This window comes from Thermobia domestica, chromosome 10, assembly GCF_964235325.1.
Source record: "Thermobia domestica chromosome 10, izTheDome1.hap1.1, whole genome shotgun sequence".
Classification (NCBI taxonomy): Eukaryota; Metazoa; Arthropoda; class Insecta; order Zygentoma; family Lepismatidae; genus Thermobia; species Thermobia domestica.
The window spans coordinates 121,819,738-121,840,351 of record NC_137463.1 but is presented as its reverse complement, the minus strand read 5'-3'; the positions used below and the strand labels follow the sequence as shown (position 1 = coordinate 121,840,351).

Sequence of the window (20,614 nt, the reverse complement as noted above, 5' to 3'; positions counted from 1 at the left end):
ACGTAATCTACTTTCTGGATAGCCCTCGTATTAGGAATACTTTCCCAATAGACGGTAAACAGCACGTACACTTTTCTAAGAATTGATGCTTGACTGCGGGAAACTGGGCCTCTATTTCGCAAGTGGGATTGTGAAAGACGCTGCACTATGCACTCGAGAGGAATGTTAGAACGCGATACAGGACCGTCCTGGCAACAGCATATATGGCATTTCTCGTTCGAGGCAAATCCACCATACCAATGTGTTCTGCGTTCTTAAGAAGAGTATGCATTCATACAAATTGCAGAAGGTGCACCACATACTGACCATGGGCCTTTCCGTGAGTATGAAAATCTGCCAAAAATAAATCTTGCCATTCCAGATTTACCACAGTAATTTTGTGAACCGACGAGGCAATGTTCACCAATGACAGCATGCTCAATAGCTATAGCAGCCATCTGAGATATGGACAATCCACATGCAATCATTGTGTGCCAGCATCAACGTAGGTTCGTAATGAATATGTGGTGTGACATAGCAGGTGACCATGTGATAGGCAAAGAGTAAGGATAGAGCTAAAGTTAAGTAGATGAAGCCGGCTGGCGATAGGCTATAAGAAAAGAGTCCTGCAAGGGCCTACTACTTTGTATGGTGAGATTTATGAAGTCTCTCTGTAGGATATATTATCTGAACTTTTGAAAAACGTGCCACTGACGGATAGCGTATCTGATTTCGACACGATGGCACCCGCGTGTATTTCGATCGGGCAGTTAGGACCGTAGTGAACGATATTTTCGATGATCGCTTGACTGGTATGTAAACCTCGTCCATGGCCACCTCGCTCCCCCAATCTCATACCACTGGATTTCTTGCGTGGGAAAAATGAAAAACCCTCGTGTGTGAAACCCTTGTGGAAAGTGGTGAAGACTTCGTTGCTTGTGTAATTGTTACTACTGGAACAGTTAGGGACATGTCGGACGGCTTTGCGTGTACCAGACAATCTGTCCTTCACCGATGTCATTTTTGTATTGCAGTGAACGGGGGATATTTTCAACAACGTGTGTGGAATATACCAAATGTGTGAGCCCCTATTAGCACAGCATAACGTTCTCTTGTGCAATGTGCTAGTGCAGATGCTGGAGATCGCTGTACCACATGCCATCGATCTGCATGTGCGGAGGTTGTACGCTTCTCAGGGAAATCCCTTCCAAATATGCTATGACTGGAAACATTACAGCTGCCATAGGGTATGTTTTCACCACACACTGTCTTTATTCTTTTGAGGATTATCCACTTTATGTGGGGAGCTCTCTTGTACCACCTGACGACAATGTCCAATGTTTCACTTTTGTTTTTCGTTCTGCAAAGTAGTGTGGCAACAATCGGAGCTTTAATACGTTTCATCCTTGGTTTTTCTCGTTTCCTGTTTCTTTTTCATTCAGTCGGGATGGTGTTCTAGCGGTAGTGGAACATGGGACAAATTGTTTGATTTTCTTCTTCGTACCACAATGCGCACTGTATGTAACAGGATCTTTGCTGTGTTATTATCTGTTTTCTAGTGTATGACGGTGTACTAGTTACATGGGACACTGAAACAGTTGTTATTTTTACTTTACGTACCACAATATGACCCGTGTGCAATAGCGGACTTTACAGTGTTATTTTCCTGTTTTCCGATTGTAGAACAGTGTCCCAACAGTACTGATACGTGGACATTTGTCGGCATTTTTTTTTTTTACTAACTGCATTCTAATCTTAACATTATATTGAACTGTAGTCTTCAAGTTGTTGTATTTTTCATAAGGGGATTCCCTACTTTCTTTGCGAGTCCCCTTGCACACTTTAAGCTGCGCATCAATTCTTGAACCATTGTATTCGTCAGGTACTTTTTTTTTTTTTTTTTTTTTTTTTTTTTTTTTTTTTTTTAATGATCCGACATTGCTATCTTTATTCGTTTTTGCATTATTAAGCTTTAGACGTGGTGTGCAGCGATTTTTGGGTGCCTTTCACTCCCAAACAGTGCAGTTTTCGACATTTTTTACATTACATTTTATCTTTGTTTCTACTTGTAACATAGGCCTATTAAGGTATTTGAACTCCTCATTTAAGATATCAAAACGCATGTTTCAACGTTTTTCAATATATGGGCTAGAAGAGAATAAAATGGAGGGAGCAGAGAAAGAGGTAAAATTACCTTTACAAATAATATGTCCGTAGAAATTTGATACCTGATTTTTTATATTTATAATAATTAAACACGTGCTTCCGAGTTCCTTGATATGCGTGCAAGAAGGGAAGAAGAGATTAGAAGAAAGAGGCGCGAGGTTACAATTATTATAAAATATCCGTATCTCGGAATCCCTCGGGGTTGAAGCTAGATATTTTGGTCTTTTCATCTTTAATAATAAGATAATGTGTGTGTGTGTGTCATCAGCTTTACGCATAAAAAAAGAGTGGCCTAGAACCACCAAATTTGGCACCAGATCTAATCGCCTATTATGCCCCTTTTCCGAAATTCGGATGAAAGGCAGCGGAAGAAATTACAAGGAGTCAAAATGTATGTATAAAGGAGATGATAAAAACACGAGATGTTAAATTCATAGTTTTCAGGATCGCTAAGATTAATAGGAACACTTCCAACGTCATCCAAGTACAACTTTAGACCCACCGTCGTGGAAGGTTGAGATGTATGTGAAAATTAACATGTTCAAAATGACCGATATTACCGTCGAACTCACTGTTTACAGGGTAACTGAGATCAATAGTAACATTTCTGATGCTGTTCAAGTCCAACTATAGCCCTCATTGTCAGTGTTTTGAGGGGGCGTCAAAAAATAACATGTTCAAAATGAACTATAGGGCTATTACCAAATTCATAATTCTCAAAATCGCTAAGGACACTTCGAATGCCATTCAGGTTCAACTTATCAACATAATCAATATTAGAGTTAAATTCATAGTTTTCGGGGCCACTGAGGTGAACAGTAACATTTTCAACGCCAATGAAGTCCAACTTTAGCCTCGTCGTAATGGGGAATTTGGGGGGGGGGATGAAAATAACTTATCCAAAATGACCGATATTAAATTTATAATTTTCGGGGTATCTGAGATAAATAATAATACCACTATGAGTCGTACGTACCACCAATAGTGTCTCGCGTGCCATCAGTGCTATGCGTACCACAGGTTGAGAAACCCTGGTTTACTGTACTATCACTCCTCCAGAGACCTCCCAACTCCACTTTAACTGTTACAGATGCAAAGTACAATGCATACAAATCAGGGGCGGATCCAGGATCGACTTCTGGGGGGGGGGAGGCGGTGGGTTGTCATAACGCTACTTTTAAGGGTTCCAAACTCTGGGATGGATTTTATTTATATATATAAAACAAGAAAGCTTCCTCTTCTGGAGGGGGGGGGCGATCGCCCTGATCAGCCCCCTGATTCCAATGCCTCTCTGTGACCTCACCGATATCTATGAAATTCTCAGAACACCCTGTATACTGAGCAAAACATTCCCTTTACAAGCATTTAACAGATGAGTCCACAACAGCAGAGGATCATAACTAAGAGCGTTTCACTAAAATTTAGCAGAGATCAAGGAAAGAAATTAAAACATTTCAACACGTTAGAAATCAATCATATAAATAGGCCTATTTGGAGTTTAACGAACTATAACGTGGGGTCTACTGCTCAAACTGGGATCCTAATCACGACTTAGGTTTATATCCGAAGTTGACAGCCCTAGGTCGAATCGAACACAAGGTCAAAAGAGCAATATTATTCCCCTTTAGATCAAGGTCATACCAAGGAGTGGGGTATCGGAGATAGAGGCATTACAAAGTTTATACGTAATTAAAATTAGTTCTTTATTTCACCTAGAAATAAATTACCTTCTAGGAAATCATTAGAATCAGAACCGTTCACAGTATGGGCATTGAGAGGGGTGTGGCTTGCAATTACGATATAGTTTATAGCACGTACACTGATACTCAATTTTCTTTCAGAAGATCCGCACACCGTACCTAATACCCCACAGAGAATGGAAAATTCCCCAGAAATATTGTGGAGGAAAGACAAATATGTCCTTAAAAAACCTTTTTGCATATTAGATAAACTTCATACCTGGAATATTTATTTCTAAGAGAAAAACTGCTTCTTATTAACAAAAGCATATGATAAACCTCTGGGACTGATTATACTTATTTTGATTTCTCATTATATAATTTACCATTCGCTAAAGTATGAAAATCTCTAAATTTAACAGAAAGAAAACATACTGTCAGCCAAAACTGCAATTAAGCCAGTTTAAACCACTAATGTTTACATTTTGTGATTTGAGAATAATTTTAATCACAACTGGCATAAATAGGGAATTCGAATCTATACATGTCCTTCACAACAATACCATCCTTGACACATCTGAAGATCACATTAGATAGGCTAAGTTCGAAATGCGATGTTTTTACTTCAGAGAGAATAATAGGAATCTTTCATTGGTTACTTTTACGAGTAATTCTTAACCTCATTTACAATACAGTACAATCAACTTTGTAAGTTTTTGAAGAGAAAATTTCAAAAGAAACATTCAACAACATATAAACACAGACAATCATTAGGTGGAAAAAAAAGAACGAAAGAAAGAAAATCATAGTAATGATTCCTTCATGTTTCCTAACTTCCAATTTGTCAAAACCTCGCGAAAATAAAACACTATGGTCAAACTCCTACCCTATAAACATACGCGAAGGGCATATTTAAATTTTTTGTCGCCTCGAGCCATTTAAAAATGCTGCCCCCTCAATATCAATATCGCTGAAAAAAAAAAATGAGACTGTGAATAAAATAAATATGACAAATAGAATATTACTTTCAGTTGCAGTTAATTAAGACTAGTTAGATTTTTAAAGAAAAAGTTCGAGTAAACTTGCTGCCCCGGCCCATGCGTAAACACAGCCCTGCATGTATTTGACAGACGACATAACAAGCAAGCGAAAATTTATCGCTTCTTCCCTTACCTATAATGATAACACAAGGGGAGGAGATGGATGCTTAAATATCCGGGAATTCACAAGCAGTATTAGAAATATTTAACCATTCAACTTCTACTGAATTACCTTTATTAAGATTAGACCTACAAAATTTCTTCGCAATCGTTTACAACTGAGCAAACTAAAATTACTTTTAGTAATATATGTGTGAAAGTGAAAAGGCTTTTCGTAATACTTAATGTTCGTTCTCAGCCACACTACAAGGTGTGGGTTCGATTCAAGGCAGTGCTCGGAACCCAAGCTTCTTCAGCAAAACAAATTTAAGTCCGGTAGCTAACAAGTATGTCTCTCTTACTATAACTTTACATATTATTCTATGGCTGAAAGTAAGGCAATGCTAAAACATTTAAGTATCATATTTTTTCTAACATTAAACATTATTATACTGTACTTACATTCTCTGAGGATGCCTTATTGATCACGGAAATAATATTGTTTGATTCCACAGGAGGATTACATAGTAACTAAGCAACAGTTTGCACACGAGAAAACATGTCACTTGAACTTAACAACAGTTTTGTCTCAAATTCAGTCATGTGAGCGATGTCTCTCATGTGTACCCAACTAAATCAATAACTTGTCATGCCAGAGTGAACGCAGCCAGCAACCAAAAAAGAATATAAAAAAATCGAAAACTGAAAAGGGAGATTTGCACAAAATAGTCGTCCACAAAATACGTTTCGATATCTGCCCCTCGTATCGGAAGTTTCACTCCGGTTCAGATGCATTATTTTGTGTTGTATTCAGTACCTAATAATGGTCAAGCCAGTTTTATATCGGCTGACATCTTTGCAGATTTTATACGATCTCAGGTCCTGAATTCGTAGCTACGCGCGGGCAAGGGGCAAAGCAAACCAGATTGTGGCACAGGAAGGCACTCGTTCAACAGGCAGACAACTGGGAAAGGAAGGGAAGCAGCATGGAACGCCACCTACCGGCGTGGGCGCGTGTTAGCTGCTGCTACATCGATGTTTTTTAAACGGGAAAAAATGCGAGGGAGAAAACGAGTGTGCAAGTCTACTTATGTACTCACCTTATCCGTACACCGGTTTCCATGCGTGTGAAGGTTTCCTTGAAGAAGGCAGTGCTCACGCAAGTCACGCGTGATGGTCTTAGCACAACACGTGACGTCACCTCAACTGGGTCACTAGGGGAGATGATCGTTGCACTCACTTTACTGTCCTCTCCCCTAAGTTTCGCCCTTTTTCTGGCAGATAAGGTTGCAAACTCGTGAACGTAAAAGTAACCAAGCAAAACAAAATAATCATATACTCGTGACAAAATAATCACTTTTACTCAACACACTAAACTACTTTCATTTAATTGTCTTCTTTATGCACATAAAATCATAGAGAGTGTGCGCATTCATGAGTACTAAATAACGGGAATGTCTGCATTGCTGATAATTTATTTTATATGTCTTATCAGTGATAATAAATACATTTTCAGGTTATATAGTTATGGTTTGAGAGAGAAAAAAATTGGCCGACAATCAAAAGAATTTAGGGAGCCAATTCTTCATGATTTTCGAGGCTGATTTGTAATGCCACTCCATTAATTAATTTCCTAACAAGCTTACTACAGAATTGACGAGCAAGTAATAACCTTGAGAAAATACACGGTTCGGAGTCCATAGAGGTGATAAGGGCCCAGCAGACCCTTCGCCTTCCTATCTCTTCTAGTTATTCCTAGTATTCATCCCTCCACTGCTATTTGCGTAACTTTCACCTTTGGCTTGTTTATGCATTCAAAGTTCACGTTTAACATTCATACAGAAATACTGGTAGGATTCATTTATTACTTGTATATAGTAGTTAATGGGTTTTTAGACGTCCAAACTATGCTATGCGGAAGTATCGGAAGGAATGGCTCTGTCCGTCCGTCCGTTTGCTGACAGGCATCAGAGCAAAAACGGAAAGAGATATTGATGTGTGGTTTTCTGCAATCGATCCAGCGTCCCAATAATAGGTTCCGCCTGCTCCGTTAACCCTCTATTCAAACCGGAAGTGGTTAAAATTAGCCGTTTCCGGTTTCAACGTAAACGATTCAGCATCTCAAGGCAACATGCCATGACTATCCATAACACACTACCGAAACCGAAAGTGGTTCAAATTTAGGACTACTATTACTTCCGGTTTCAATACTGATTTCCGCATAGCAAAAACGGTAAAATATATCAAGAAGCGGTTTTTTGCAATTGATTTAGTCTACCAAAAATATATTCTATCTCCTCCTTTAGCCCTCCATTCAAACCGGAAGTGGTTGAAACAAACTATTTTTGGTTTTAACCTTTATTACCATAAAACAAAAACAGTAAGGATAGTAAATAATGGCGTTTTGATACAGCGTCCGAGGAACAGTTTCTATCTTTGATCTTATAACTCTATTGCAACTAGTACTTATAGATGCACTATTTCAAGCTTGATTATTGAATTCCATAGATAGGAAGTCTTAGTTTCACACTGTGAAATGATTCTCACTTATTTTGTTTCTTAGTCCATTTATTTATCATTGTGAGAAATTATTTTTCTGTTTTCTTTGAAATGAACAGTGGCGGCTCTTGAAGGAAGTAACATAAATAAACAAGAATTATGGCTAAAAGACACGGGAAGAAGCCTTATTTAATGTTCTTATTTTATTATAGAGAATCCGTAGCATGGTAGCTCAGTAATAGATGGTAAGACCATTCACATCTGGTGCTAGGCGACCCTTGTTTAATTCAAAGCTAAAGTGAGTTGGTGGTGGACAATATTATGTTCATGGGTCTTCTCGGGATTCTTCCGTTTCCTCCGCGACCAATTCTTTCATTATCATTCCATTTCATGACTCCTTATTCTCCTTCAGCCCCAAGAGCGCTAAGGTTTCTTTCCTTACTTTGTAGCGATAATATTTTATTTTTTTACCGACGTCGGTGATGTGATTTCCCTCAAGAGCTGCTACTGGAAACTAACTGGAGTGTTGATTGTTTGATTTTACAGATTTCTTCTTCAAAAACCAATGTAAATGTTCCTTACTTCATGGGAGAGATTTTTTTTATTTACAATTGTAATATTTCTAAATCAAAATTTAAGTGATATTACATTTATGTATTTAAAGCAATTTTAATTTTGAAACAAAAACGAAAAGAAACAAAGGATATTTTAACTAGGCTTGAAGAAGGAATCAGTAAATTCACATTATTAATATTCCAATTCATTTTAAAGAAAAAAAAAATCACATAAATCAATGGTCTAAAAAGATAGCCTATATATGGTGCAGATACTCAACACCGTTAAGGCTCATTGGTTACGTGCTTTTAAAATGTAATTCAGTGTTCTGAATGAATTCCACACGATATTTTGTATATTTTATTTATTTCTTCATTCAACTTTACACTTGATGTTTTTTTGAGGAGTTTGATTTACCAAAAACTTTATACATTTTCTCTGTCTGTCCAGGTGTCCGTCCGGAAGACAAAACATCTTAAGAACTACTAAATAGATGACCATCAATTTTGGCCAGGATATAAAAGGCCAATCGTTAGGTATTAAGGTCGTTGATGGAAGTAATTCATGCACCGGAAGTGGTAGCAAATAACTATTTCCGATTTTAACGATAGTCACTATAGAGCAAAAACTCTAATAGATAGGGAAAAGAGGTTTCCTGAAATTAATTCAGCATCCCGTCTCCATCTTTAAGTCTCTACTAAAACCGACTAATATTAATCTATTCTCGCTTCATAAGAGATAGCAAGAACTCCCCCCTTTTTTAAAATCGATTTAGCGTTCTAAGAACAAGTAATTATCTCAACTTTATTCAAACCGGAAGTGGCAGAAATCAACCACTTCCGGTTTTAATGTTTATTGCTATTGGGTGAAATTGGTAATAGATAGCGAGAAGTGCTTTTCAGCGCACAATTAAGAGTCTTCATCCCGGCGAAATTAAAATATACTACAACTTCCAGTTTCAATATTAATTAAGAAGATATTATGCTATTAGTAAATCCTAAATATAATAAAAATCGGTTGAAGTGGAAACACTAAAGATTTTGGATGAGGAATGAAGATGAGGGAAATGCATTTTTGAGAAGAAACTGGAAACTGGCATGCAATTTAAATTTGTACTACCACCTCCAGTCTTCTCTCAAATGTAGGAATCTCATTTCTTTTATTCTTCCTACAATGTTAACTTTCTATAATATTATCATAATTTGTTGCAAATTTCATAGATTAATACTATTTATTCAATTTTCCAATTTTCCGTTTATTTCAATTTGTTAGTCATGCTTTGCTTTGACTAGTTTATTTATGGACGTATTGATACAAATGATCAATTTTGTTACTCATTGAAATACATAGGACCGGAATGGCTCAGGGGTAGAGCGCTCACCTCTGGTGGTCCTTGGTTCGATCCCAGCTCGCGCCAAGTGAGCTTTGTGGTGGACAAACACCATGTGCGTGGGTTTTCTCGGGGTCTCTCGTCCCCCCCCCCACTTTCTTCACTCCACCATTTCATTCATTTCCCATCATCATCATCTCCTTTAGCCTGGGCAACATAGCAGTGGAACGTAAAACTTAAAAGATTTCATTTCATTTTCATTGCAATACATATATTTAGGAAAATTCTTCTGAATTATGTGAATTTATATCATTTTAATATTTTCGTATTCTAAATAGCCTATTCGATTTATTTAATTGGTATAAATAGTTTCAAAATTATTCACCCAGAAAATCCGATGATTACCAACGATAGGCAGATTATATTCATAGTCTTGTATATGTGTACCTTGATATATATATATATATATATATATATATATATATATATATATATATATATATTAATATAAACGTTGTCATGGAAATAGGTGTGTGAACCCCTGATTTGAGAAGCATCTGGGGTTGAGATTAATTAGTTGCTAGTAATTGAAAACGAAAGCTATCTGTGTTTAAGGTCTGTTCTCGAATACATTTAGCAGTTTTGCTAATTTCATCAGACGTAAGGTATGTTTGGCAACTGAAATATAATTAATAAAGCTCAAAAAGAAGTATTGAACTGAATTGGCTGAAGAAAATCTAATAAGTAATTTGGAAAAATATCTTAAGTGAAAGAGGATCTGTTATTTCGTCACTGATTTGGATTGTTTAGTCTGCTTGTTGGTTAATAAATCTTGAGTATTACCATAAACTGAACCCTTAATTGGGCTTAGAGAATTCTTCAAAATTAAGTTAGAACTAAATATAAAGTTTTGCCAGTTTCAATATTACAGTTCAAATTATTTTGGTAGAAGAAGTTGAAATTTAAAAGCACAGCAAAGCCAACTAATATGATTTGTGATTAGTTTTAAGAGGCCTTATCCCTGCGAAATTAAAATACCGCTAATTTTACAGTAATTCTGTGATATCTTCAAATAGATAAAAGATAATCGAAATGTGGAACAAGAGCGCCCTAGACAATATTATTTTGCATGAGGTACCGTTATCACGAGTCACCTAGTAGCTTTCTGTTTGCAGCCATTTAGAAACGCGAAAATAAATGCCGGGTTTCTAAATTACTTGAAATCGAAAGTAGATAAGTGAGTGGTGATAACGGTATCTCACGTAAAATAATATTATCTAGGGAGGTCTTGTTCCACTTTTTGATTATCTTTTATCTATTTGAAGATATCACAGAATTACTGTAAAATTAGCGGTATTTTAATTTTGCCGTGATGGGGCCTCTTAATTCCTCTTCCTACAGAGTAAAATGACTTACTTCTGAACACTGGGCAACATTTTACTACATATCTAAATTATTAACATTTAATCAAAATGAAAGTGTCCTGGTGAATAGAAATGTAATTGTGAAATGTAATAAATGACTTTAAATTGATAATAGCGACGAAATTCTTGAACCCAGTTTTGTTCTGTAGAATACCGTATTATTTATTATCGCACAGATAGTCACAGCAAATTAATATCAATGGAACAAGTAACATGTTACAGTTTAATGGATATTTTTATATTATTTAAAACGATTCTTTGCTGGTCTTTAGAAAATTATCACAAAGATTTAATTACCTTCCTATTTTGATTCTGGTACAAATGCAAGCCCAATGGTCTAGAAAAAATTGGTTAAATTATATTTTGATAATATTCGTGTTTAATTATGAGTAGTGAAATGTGAATTATGGAGTATTAATAACACATGAAATTTCTATTCATGTAGGGCCCAATATTAGAGTAGGAAGTAATGTATGTTATTATATGTGTAGATATATTGACACATGTATAGAAAATAAGAATTTCATATATTATAAATTATGCATGTAAACACCTAAACACATCGATTACAGCGACAGCTATTAAGAAAATGTGAAATGTGAAATATGTGAATTAACACAGATCAGCTGTCACTAGGTATCTATTCATTACGGATTTTCTCCTTTTCTTTTTAAAATGGCCATATTTTATATATATCGGGTGTTCTAAAAATGGCGCCCATGGACCACAGAGCACTATTCTACAAGTCGAAATAAAGCAAAAAATATATAGACCTACCGGTATATTTGTATACCTTTCTTATCTTCGTCTGGAGACACGAATTGCACCATGTGGGAACGTCGCAAATAAAGAACCACAGAGTAGGCCTACCAATATATCAAATAGTTATATCGATTCTTTCCAGATGGCAGCTAAAGTCGATTTTGATTGACACTAGCATCATTTATTAGTGTAGCAGTCGATATAATTGTTTGATGTATTCCTAAAGTAATGCTAATGGTTCCAAGCTTAATCTGCGACGTTGCCAATTGTGAAATTTTTATTTCCCATAGCGGTTGAAGGAAACCTCGGAGGGCATACATCACATAACATTTTCGCTTTATTTTGCCTGTAGAATAGTGTTTTTTGGTCCGTGGGCGCCACTTTTAGAACACCCGATATATATATATATATATATATATATATATATATATATATATATATATATATATATATATATATATATATATATATATATATATATATATATATATATATATATATATATATTAGGAATGACCAATTCCGGAATTTTTACTTTCCGGAATCCTCAGGGGCGGACCAGACCAAATTTTCACCCGAGCAAAGTGACTTTTTGGCTCCCTCCCCCAGGTACTAGCCTATATTTTACATTTTATCATAGTGTTTTTAATACTTTAAATCCATTTTTCAAAAAGACATTAATTACCTAGGAAAACTTCACAAATAATATGGCCCGCTATAAACAATACTAACTCCGCTCCCTGCTTGGTCTAGTAGCTAACACGCCTGCCTTATGTGGTCCCGGGTCTAATTCCCGGTGGGTTACTGTTGAACGATAAAAGTGGTTCGGATTCCACTATAATCAGTATCCACATCTCCTTTGGCCATTAAGACATAAGCGCGGAACACTAAACTTAAGCAAACAAACAATACTTAGTCCCCCTCCACTCTTTATTCTACATGCCATCTCTCCATTTGTCAATACAGCTCCCTTAGTACTATGAAACTCTCTTCTTCCATGGTGAAATGGAAAAAGATTATGTAATTGCCGCTACTTTACAAGAATATAAACCAAAAAAGTCAGTAGAAAACACATTATAAAATTTACTTTTTGAGGCTCGTTTTGGCGCCCTCTGAGTCTGGCGCCTATGGGCAGTCGCCCGGGTTACCCGGTCCTTGGTCCGCAACTGGAAAAATTCCGAAAATCGGATTTTTTCCGATTTCCAGAAGTTTTCCAAAATCGGATTTTTTAAATTCCGGAATTTTTCCGGCATCCGGAAAGTGAAACTTCCGATTCCGGAAAATAAATTTTCCGAAATCCGGATTCCGGAAAATTTGGGCTATTCTTTATATATATATTGCTGTGAATAAAGATTAATCACTACATAAATTTATTTTTGTACTTAACTACATTTTTTTTCATTTTAAAGGCGGTTCATTAGAATTCTTCAAGGTTTTTCCCATTATGAGAAATTACAGTTTTTTATTAGTTATAGAAATAGGGGTGTCAAATGTTCAAAGACGTACTTGGAATATATCTTTTGAATTACAATTTTGTCAGATTTATGTTAAGTCAGATTGCCGTTACAAAAGAATAATAAATGAGATTAAGTAGTAAAAATCTCGTAAATCTCGTAAAATCAGATAGAGTATCGGTATTAACGTCAAAATGTGGAATTTTATTGAAGCGTGAGCATCTTTTTCTAGTGAGATGATCGTTAATTCTTTATGAAATATAAAGTAAGACTTCAATTTAACTTCATATAACATTTATTAAAGCTGAATTAGATGTGGAAAACGTGTAAAACGCTATCCATAAGTTTATTATTTCGAAATCTTGATGTGATATAACAGTGAAAGAAGGAATTATGTAAATAATGTTAAATAAATATCATACCCAAAATAGCCCTTTATGGCTTTGATAAAAACCAATCATGACAGCTAGCCTCGATCCGAACAAAACACTCAGAAGTACTGGATTTTGTGAACACGCTTCCTTTATTGTAAAATCCACTACACGGAAGCAAAAGTCATAAACAAGTCATAAAAAAATAAAAAGTAAAAAGTTCAAAATTTGTTTTTTCTTAAATCCAGATTTTATTTTTAAAAAAACTATTCCAAAAAGTCGGATTTTTTTGCATCTCTAGCCCAGAACCTTCGTCCTGTTGAACTGAATATAAACCGTAGGAAAATGTTAATTAGGATATCCGTCCGGGACCTCCATCTGATGCAACTGAAGAAAAACATTTGATAAGTTTCAAACAGGATAGTCAGCCCAGAACCTTTGTCAGATTGAACTAAATTAAAACCCTAGAAAAATCTTATTTATGATAGCTGACCCAGGATCTTCGTCAGATGCAACTGAAGGAAATCCCTAGAAAAGCTTGATCATGATTGCCAGCCCAGTACCTTTCTCAGATGCAACTGAAGGAATTTTTTTTTTCAAAAATCTCAATCAGGATGATCAGCTCAAAAGCTTGATCTGATGCACTGAAGAAAACTCAATAATAATAATAATAATAATAATAATAATAATAATAATAATAATAATAATAATAATAATAATAATAATAATAATAATAATAATAATAATAATAATAATAATAATTAGGATGTTCAAATCCAGGACCTTCGTGTGATGCAACTGAAGAAAAAACTCCTGAAAAATTTCAATTAGAATGGTCAACTCAGAACCTTTGTCTGATGGGGCTGAAGAAAAATCACTAGAAAGATCTAAAACATGATGACAAGTCCAGGAGCTTCGTCTCTCGGGACTGAAGGAAAATACTTTTAAAATCTCAATCAGAATAGTCAACCTTCGTCTGATATAACTGAAGAAAACCTCTAGAAAAATCTTAATAATGATTTCTAGCCAAGAACCTTTGTCTGATGCGACTGAACTAAAATCTTTGAAAAATCTCAATCAGTATAGTCAGTCGAGAAGTTTGATCCGATGGAAATAGAAAAATCTCAATCAGGATGGTCAACCAGGATCTTCGTCTATGGAACTGAGGGGGAAAAACGAATCTTGAACTGGATGGCCAGCCCAGAACTTCGTCTCACAGAACTGAAGAAAACCTGTAGAAAATCTCAATGAGGATGTTCAAAGCAGGACCTTCATCTGAAGAAAAATTTCATTCAAAATGGTCAGTTCAGGAGCTTCACCTGATGCATGTCTTCCCGTTGCGCCCAATACCTTGGGCTATCCAATTGTCGCATACATGCACAGTATTCTATGTTTGGCGAAAACTTGTTGAAGGAAATTTGTACTCAGAGATTTTTTCCACCTAACTTTCCATTTTTATCATACTTTCGAGCGACGATGGGAGAGAACCAAATGTATGGTGATCGTGGAAAAAATTGAATTCAAGATATCAGTGGATTTACATGCCTCTACATCTCGAAAAATAGATTTTGAATGTCCGTCCATTCGTTCGTCTACTGATTTACTTACACTCGCCTTATATACAGTTCACCGTATCCACACCAAATTTTATACTGAAGGTTTTATAAGCCTCCTTAGGAAGGATCTTCGAATTTTCTTCCTACCCCATAAATAAGGGTAGCTTACTTGAGGGTGAATGTAAACAATTATTTTCTCGAAAAATCTCCAAATTTTACTCATATTTCATACATCAATAATTCATTAGCAAGTTTGTACTGTGGTATAATTCTGAGAAAATTCCAGAAGGGTGATAGTTTACTCTTGCGGATGAGTCCTTTTTGGATAATTTCCACAAAGATGACTCAGATGATCCTGATTGTATTTCTTAATTAAATATTTCATTAGTAAACTTATAATGCAGCGTATATCACTTATAGAAATACCCACAAAGGATAGTTTAATTTTTTTAAAAAAAAAAAAGTTCTCAAATACGTTTCATGCAATTTTGTTCGTGTTTCATTAGCAAATAGACGTATTGTTCCACGGTATATTTTACACACGTATAAGGGTCAAATAATACATCGCACCACGCGTTATTTCGAACACGAGGAACAGTGGAGTTGGCGTTTCCTAACATTCTAGTTTTCCTGCTGGCGCATTCCATATCCATTGCTGTCAAGGCTTATCTTTTACCTAGGTCTACTTTAGACCTACCTTTAAGTCAGAGCATATCTGAGAATTCTGTTGGAAGCATGTCTGGGAATTGTGCCCTGTTGAAAATCCTTTGCGTAACATTGTAGATTGTTGATTGGATGATAATATGGAAGACTTCTTTTACGCTAATATGTACCTCTACTCCACAGCTTCTCGTGTTTGAAATATCGTGTGTTGCATTGTACTTTTACACGCTATTATAGAGCTCTAGCTGTGAAACTAAGCACGTTTCTCCATAGGTCCATATGACTTATTTTTTCTGATCTCGGTGTTAGGAATTACCTCCCAAACATTGTCGAGGTTATTTTGAAATACACTGTATATTAATTGCCCATTTCGTATTCATAAAATGGTAAGTATATTTATTTTAAATGTTGAACCGCTTAAAATGGAGTTTTGGTAGAATTAGTTAGGACGCTGAATCGAACCCAAGTGAACTCATTTAGCTATCTCTTACTGTTTCTGATGTGATAACTGTCGACAGACAGACAAATGGACATAACATGGACGGTGGATAAGACTTCCGATACTTATGCATAACATAGTCTGGAATTCTGAAAAGGAATTATACAATGTACTATCTAATTTATCGGTGGACATAAATTTTATACCTATAATGAGCTAGCTGTCTTTGATATTTGATTGTCTGATAAAGGGTACGACATATCGCAGTTGCTAGATCTAGTATTATATGAATGCATGTTTTGTGTTTAAAGCATTTGTTTTGTATGAATCAATAGCATATACAAAACAAATGCTTTATAGATAGCAGGTTAATAACTGTTATGACTTTTAGTTTACTAAATGAATGGTTTGCAATGTTCATTGTATAATAAAACACTTCAACTAATTATTATAATAGATTATAATAGATAATCATTTGCACGAGTTCTGCTGCCCTAGAATATTAGTTATAATAAAGTACAAAATACGACGAATTTAAGTTTGAAGAACACGTCTCTTAAACGTCGCATTAAACATGGTAGTCTAGACAGTTTTCGACATAGACTATCCTATACTTTTGTAAGTTTCTATTATAACTATCTACTATGGTACTAGTACTTTTATAAAATTACTATCAATCTCCACTGGAGCACTCATTAAGACTAAATATCAACGGATCGTTGATAAAAGAAAATCATTCTAAACATGCACGTAGCCAGGATTTCGTGAAGGGGGGGGGGGTCCGTAACGTGAAATATTATGGTCATCACACAAGGGGCTCGATCGTTCTAAACTATTTTACTGGAACATATACTGGTTCGTTTAGCCAAGATTTCGTAACGGGGGGAAGGGGGGGGGGGCGTGACATGAAATTCTGAAGGCCCAGGAGCTCGATCAATCTAAACTACTTTACAATCAACATATATTGGTTTGTTAGGACAATAAAATGAAGATATTTTGGTGAGTATTTTAATCTATGAAAAAATCTCGAGTAAAATAATAATAATAAAAAAGTATTGAAAAAGATTTTACAATGTTTACGCCCTTCGTCTGTTAATTCAAATATAACAATTTTCCTTTCATTAAGACCTCAGCTTAAGTACATATCCAATAATATCTTGCAAAATATTTTACAATATATGCGTACCTTTCTCTGTTGAATCAAATATTAACAGAACTTTCTTTCCACATAACTTTTGTTTTCATTATTCCGTCAACTACTGTCTGTTCCAAATGACAGGTTAAAGGAGTAGTAGAAATTTGTTTTTGAAATGACATGTCTGATACTGCAAGGATGCGATGACGAAAAACTATGATAAAAAATGACCACACTGTTACACAACGGCGCAATGCTTTCGGAAGCTTGAAATCTTTCTGACTAGTAGCATAAATTCTGAGAATTACGTAACTTTTCTAGAAATGCCAAATTCCCTGACTCTTCCAGGATATCCCGCTCACTTCGCCACCATGTATTGCAAGTAATACAAATCTCCTTATAAGAAAGAGTAACCAAAAACTTCCTGTAGTGTTTTATTAAATTTTTAACGCTGATTCTCCTTTTTACATTTCATTTTGTTTCATCCTTCCTTAACTTTTTTATTTCTGGTCTCGAAGGGGGGTGGGTCCGGACCCCCCATGGCTACGTGCCTGTTCTGAACCATTTTTAGTTTGTAGCAGTATTTGAATGTATTTAGCTCAAAAAGAGCTGTGCCAAATGTAATCGGATATTAACAAAAGAAAAACTACTTATATTCACCATATAATCATACAGCGAATGACATCTTTGAGCCTTGCTATAAATTACAAGGAAAGAGATTGGCACCTAGATTCTCTAGATACGGATTCCCGTTAGCACATAGACCCATAATCTAACAGAAGTGTATTTACCAAAAACTGACGATTTAGTTCCTCTAGAACTAAAACATTCATTTCTTCTTCTTGATTATTAAGTTCCACCAGATTAATACAATGGATTTGTCATCGCTATGTCACCATGTGATATTTAATGCAACAATTTATCATTACATTTAAAAGCCCTAGGATGGATCCTTGTAGCACTCCATGGTTTTATTTCAAAATTTTCCGATTACACTCCATCTATGCTGACAATTTGAGTACAATCTGCAAGGTATATTTTGATAAAAGTTTAAGCTGTTACAATGGAATCCAGAAGCAGCGATTTCTCAGAATGTTGTGATTCACATAATCAAATTCTTTGTCAAGGTAACAGAAGTGGTCAATGCAGTAACTGTGTTTTCAAATCCTTCATGAATATAGCATGGTCAAGAAAATTAATGGACGTTATTAGAAATGACTTCAGGCAGAAAGATCTAACAGGGAAAGAAAACCGGGACAAGGTTTTATGAAGACGACTCACCAGAAACGTCGTCAACATAAATGGGTAAAGAGGGAGAGAAAGAAGAATAATATCTATGGTGTTTCAACAATAATAATCTGAACAAAATTTTATTTTACTATATTGAAATAGTAGATTGTGGATAATAAAACTAGAACACGGTATTCAAAATTTAGTGTAATTAATTAAATTATTTGAATATGTAAATTAATGTAAATGTTAATTTGACTTTTTGCCATCAACGGTGGATGCTGTTTTATTATACACTTGAACAGATCATTTACATTCTTTAATAATAATAATAATAATAATAATAATAATAATAATAATAATAATAATAATAATTATTATTATTATTATTATTATTATTATTATTATTATTATTATTATTATTATTATTATTATTCGTAGTATAATCCTAACATAAATATTGCATTCAACTTTTTTTTGGTACTTATGTGACAGTACCTAGGTAGTATCGCTTGGCTGTTTGTAAGGAGTAACATAACATTATGAAACTAAAGAAGTGTACTAAATTAAAATACAAGACAACTGAATTATAAGCGTATTAAGCCTGACAAAAGGGTAAGTCTGTCATTATGAAGCCCATACAAAGGATCTCAATTGAAGTGTCATGACAAAATCAATTAAGGAAAACATTTATCTACTTCATTCAAATTCGTAAGAGAGTTCCAAGGATGCGGGGTTTCTTCCTTGTTCTGAGTAATCTTGGGTTAGATCGATTAGTTTCAGAAATGAATACCTTTGGATGAGACAGTTTCATAGTATTGTATGATATTTTTAAGTTTATCTCTCTTACTAGAAATTACTTTTGATTATTCTTTCAAGAAAACATGCTTTATACTATTTAGAAAAAAAATCGTGAAGAAGTAACTAAATGCTTAGTTCGAACCGGTTAGCGTAGCTGTACAATCCTTTCCAATTCTCGTATGAAAATGAGGACATGATTTTTCCTAGCTTATTATTTGCGATAAGTCACATTGTAACCATTTCTGAACAAGTGAATTCATTTCTACATATACTATATTGTTTCCGTTTACTATGTCAACTGATATCATAACCGAATTATGGTAAGATAATAATAATATACTGGTGATTATTTGTTGAAGAATTCCGTATTATGTAAGTTATCGCCATTATCCGATTGTTAGTCCCTCTTCGCGCCATATATTTGGCTCATCGATTTATTTTCCAAAACTATCATACCGTGCTCATCACTGAAAATATCAGGGATGAGCAACTTTCACATCTATATATGCAGTATATTTTCTTGGTCAAGAAACTAACGTGGTTAGTTAATGTGTGATCTTGGGTTCGATCCTAATGTGATAGTCTATTAGTGGAAATAACAGCCTGAGTATGGTTTGGATACTACTTTATGCATCAGACCCTATTACATATAACTTCGATGTTATAAAGAGAATTTCAGTGATTCGAAAAAAATATATACACCTCTCTCTCTTTCTCTCTCTCTCTCTCTCTCTCTCTCTCTCTCTCTCTCTCTATATATATATATATATATATATATATATATATATATATATATATATATATATATATATAAACAAGCAAAATCTACTATTTTAAAATTTAAACGTGAAGACGAAAGATTTAGTGTGGAGTACCAGCGTACATCTTCCACCATTCTAAAATGCCACGAAATATGGCAGTACATATTTCCCACCATTCTAAAATCTTACGAATTGCAGCAGCATACATTTTCTGTCATTCTTGGTTCGTTATATTGTCATCCGGAGCTACACGATACTCCATAAGCGCTACTGTGTGTTTACACAGTCATCCGTAACTATATGCTACGTGTCACGTGATTATATACAAGATTCTTCTCAGTCGATGTTGCAAGTCAACATGAACAAGATGGAAACAATAGTGGCTATTTATTACCTTTGTAAGAGGAGAAAACGAGGAATATAGAAAAAATAGACGGTTTCAGATTCAAACTCAATCTTCAGTTACTCAAAGAAGTTTGAAGGAAGCTTTAATGACTCCGTGCACAGATTTACGATAAGTTGAGAATAAATGCAGCAATTTTCATATGTCAATCCAATCGTTTGATAAATCGATGGAAATTACATCGAAACAACTGTTACAGTTCTCGTATTCTCTACAAGTAAGATTTCATAAACATGATCTTAATTCAATCTTCGTAATAAGTCCTTCT

The 20,614-nt window shown here is 35.0% G+C and overlaps 1 protein-coding gene across 4 annotated transcripts in view; it reads right to left on the bottom strand.

Annotated features, from left to right (window-relative positions):
* LOC145662692 (putative fatty acyl-CoA reductase CG5065) overlaps nucleotides 1-20,614 on the bottom strand; it is a 193,494-nt gene that overhangs the window by 149,373 nt on the left and 23,507 nt on the right. Inside the window, exon 1 of one of the 4 annotated variants that reach the window (XM_081728525.1) lies at nucleotides 6,064-6,220. The exons of 1 other annotated variant lie outside the window; for it this stretch is intronic. The gene's annotated coding sequence lies outside the window, so the exon portion shown is untranslated. Of the gene's footprint in view, nucleotides 1-5,425; nucleotides 6,006-6,063; nucleotides 6,221-20,614 lie in introns of those variants that run through there. 2 more of the 4 variants (XM_081728524.1, XM_081728527.1) reach the window with 2 other exon arrangements.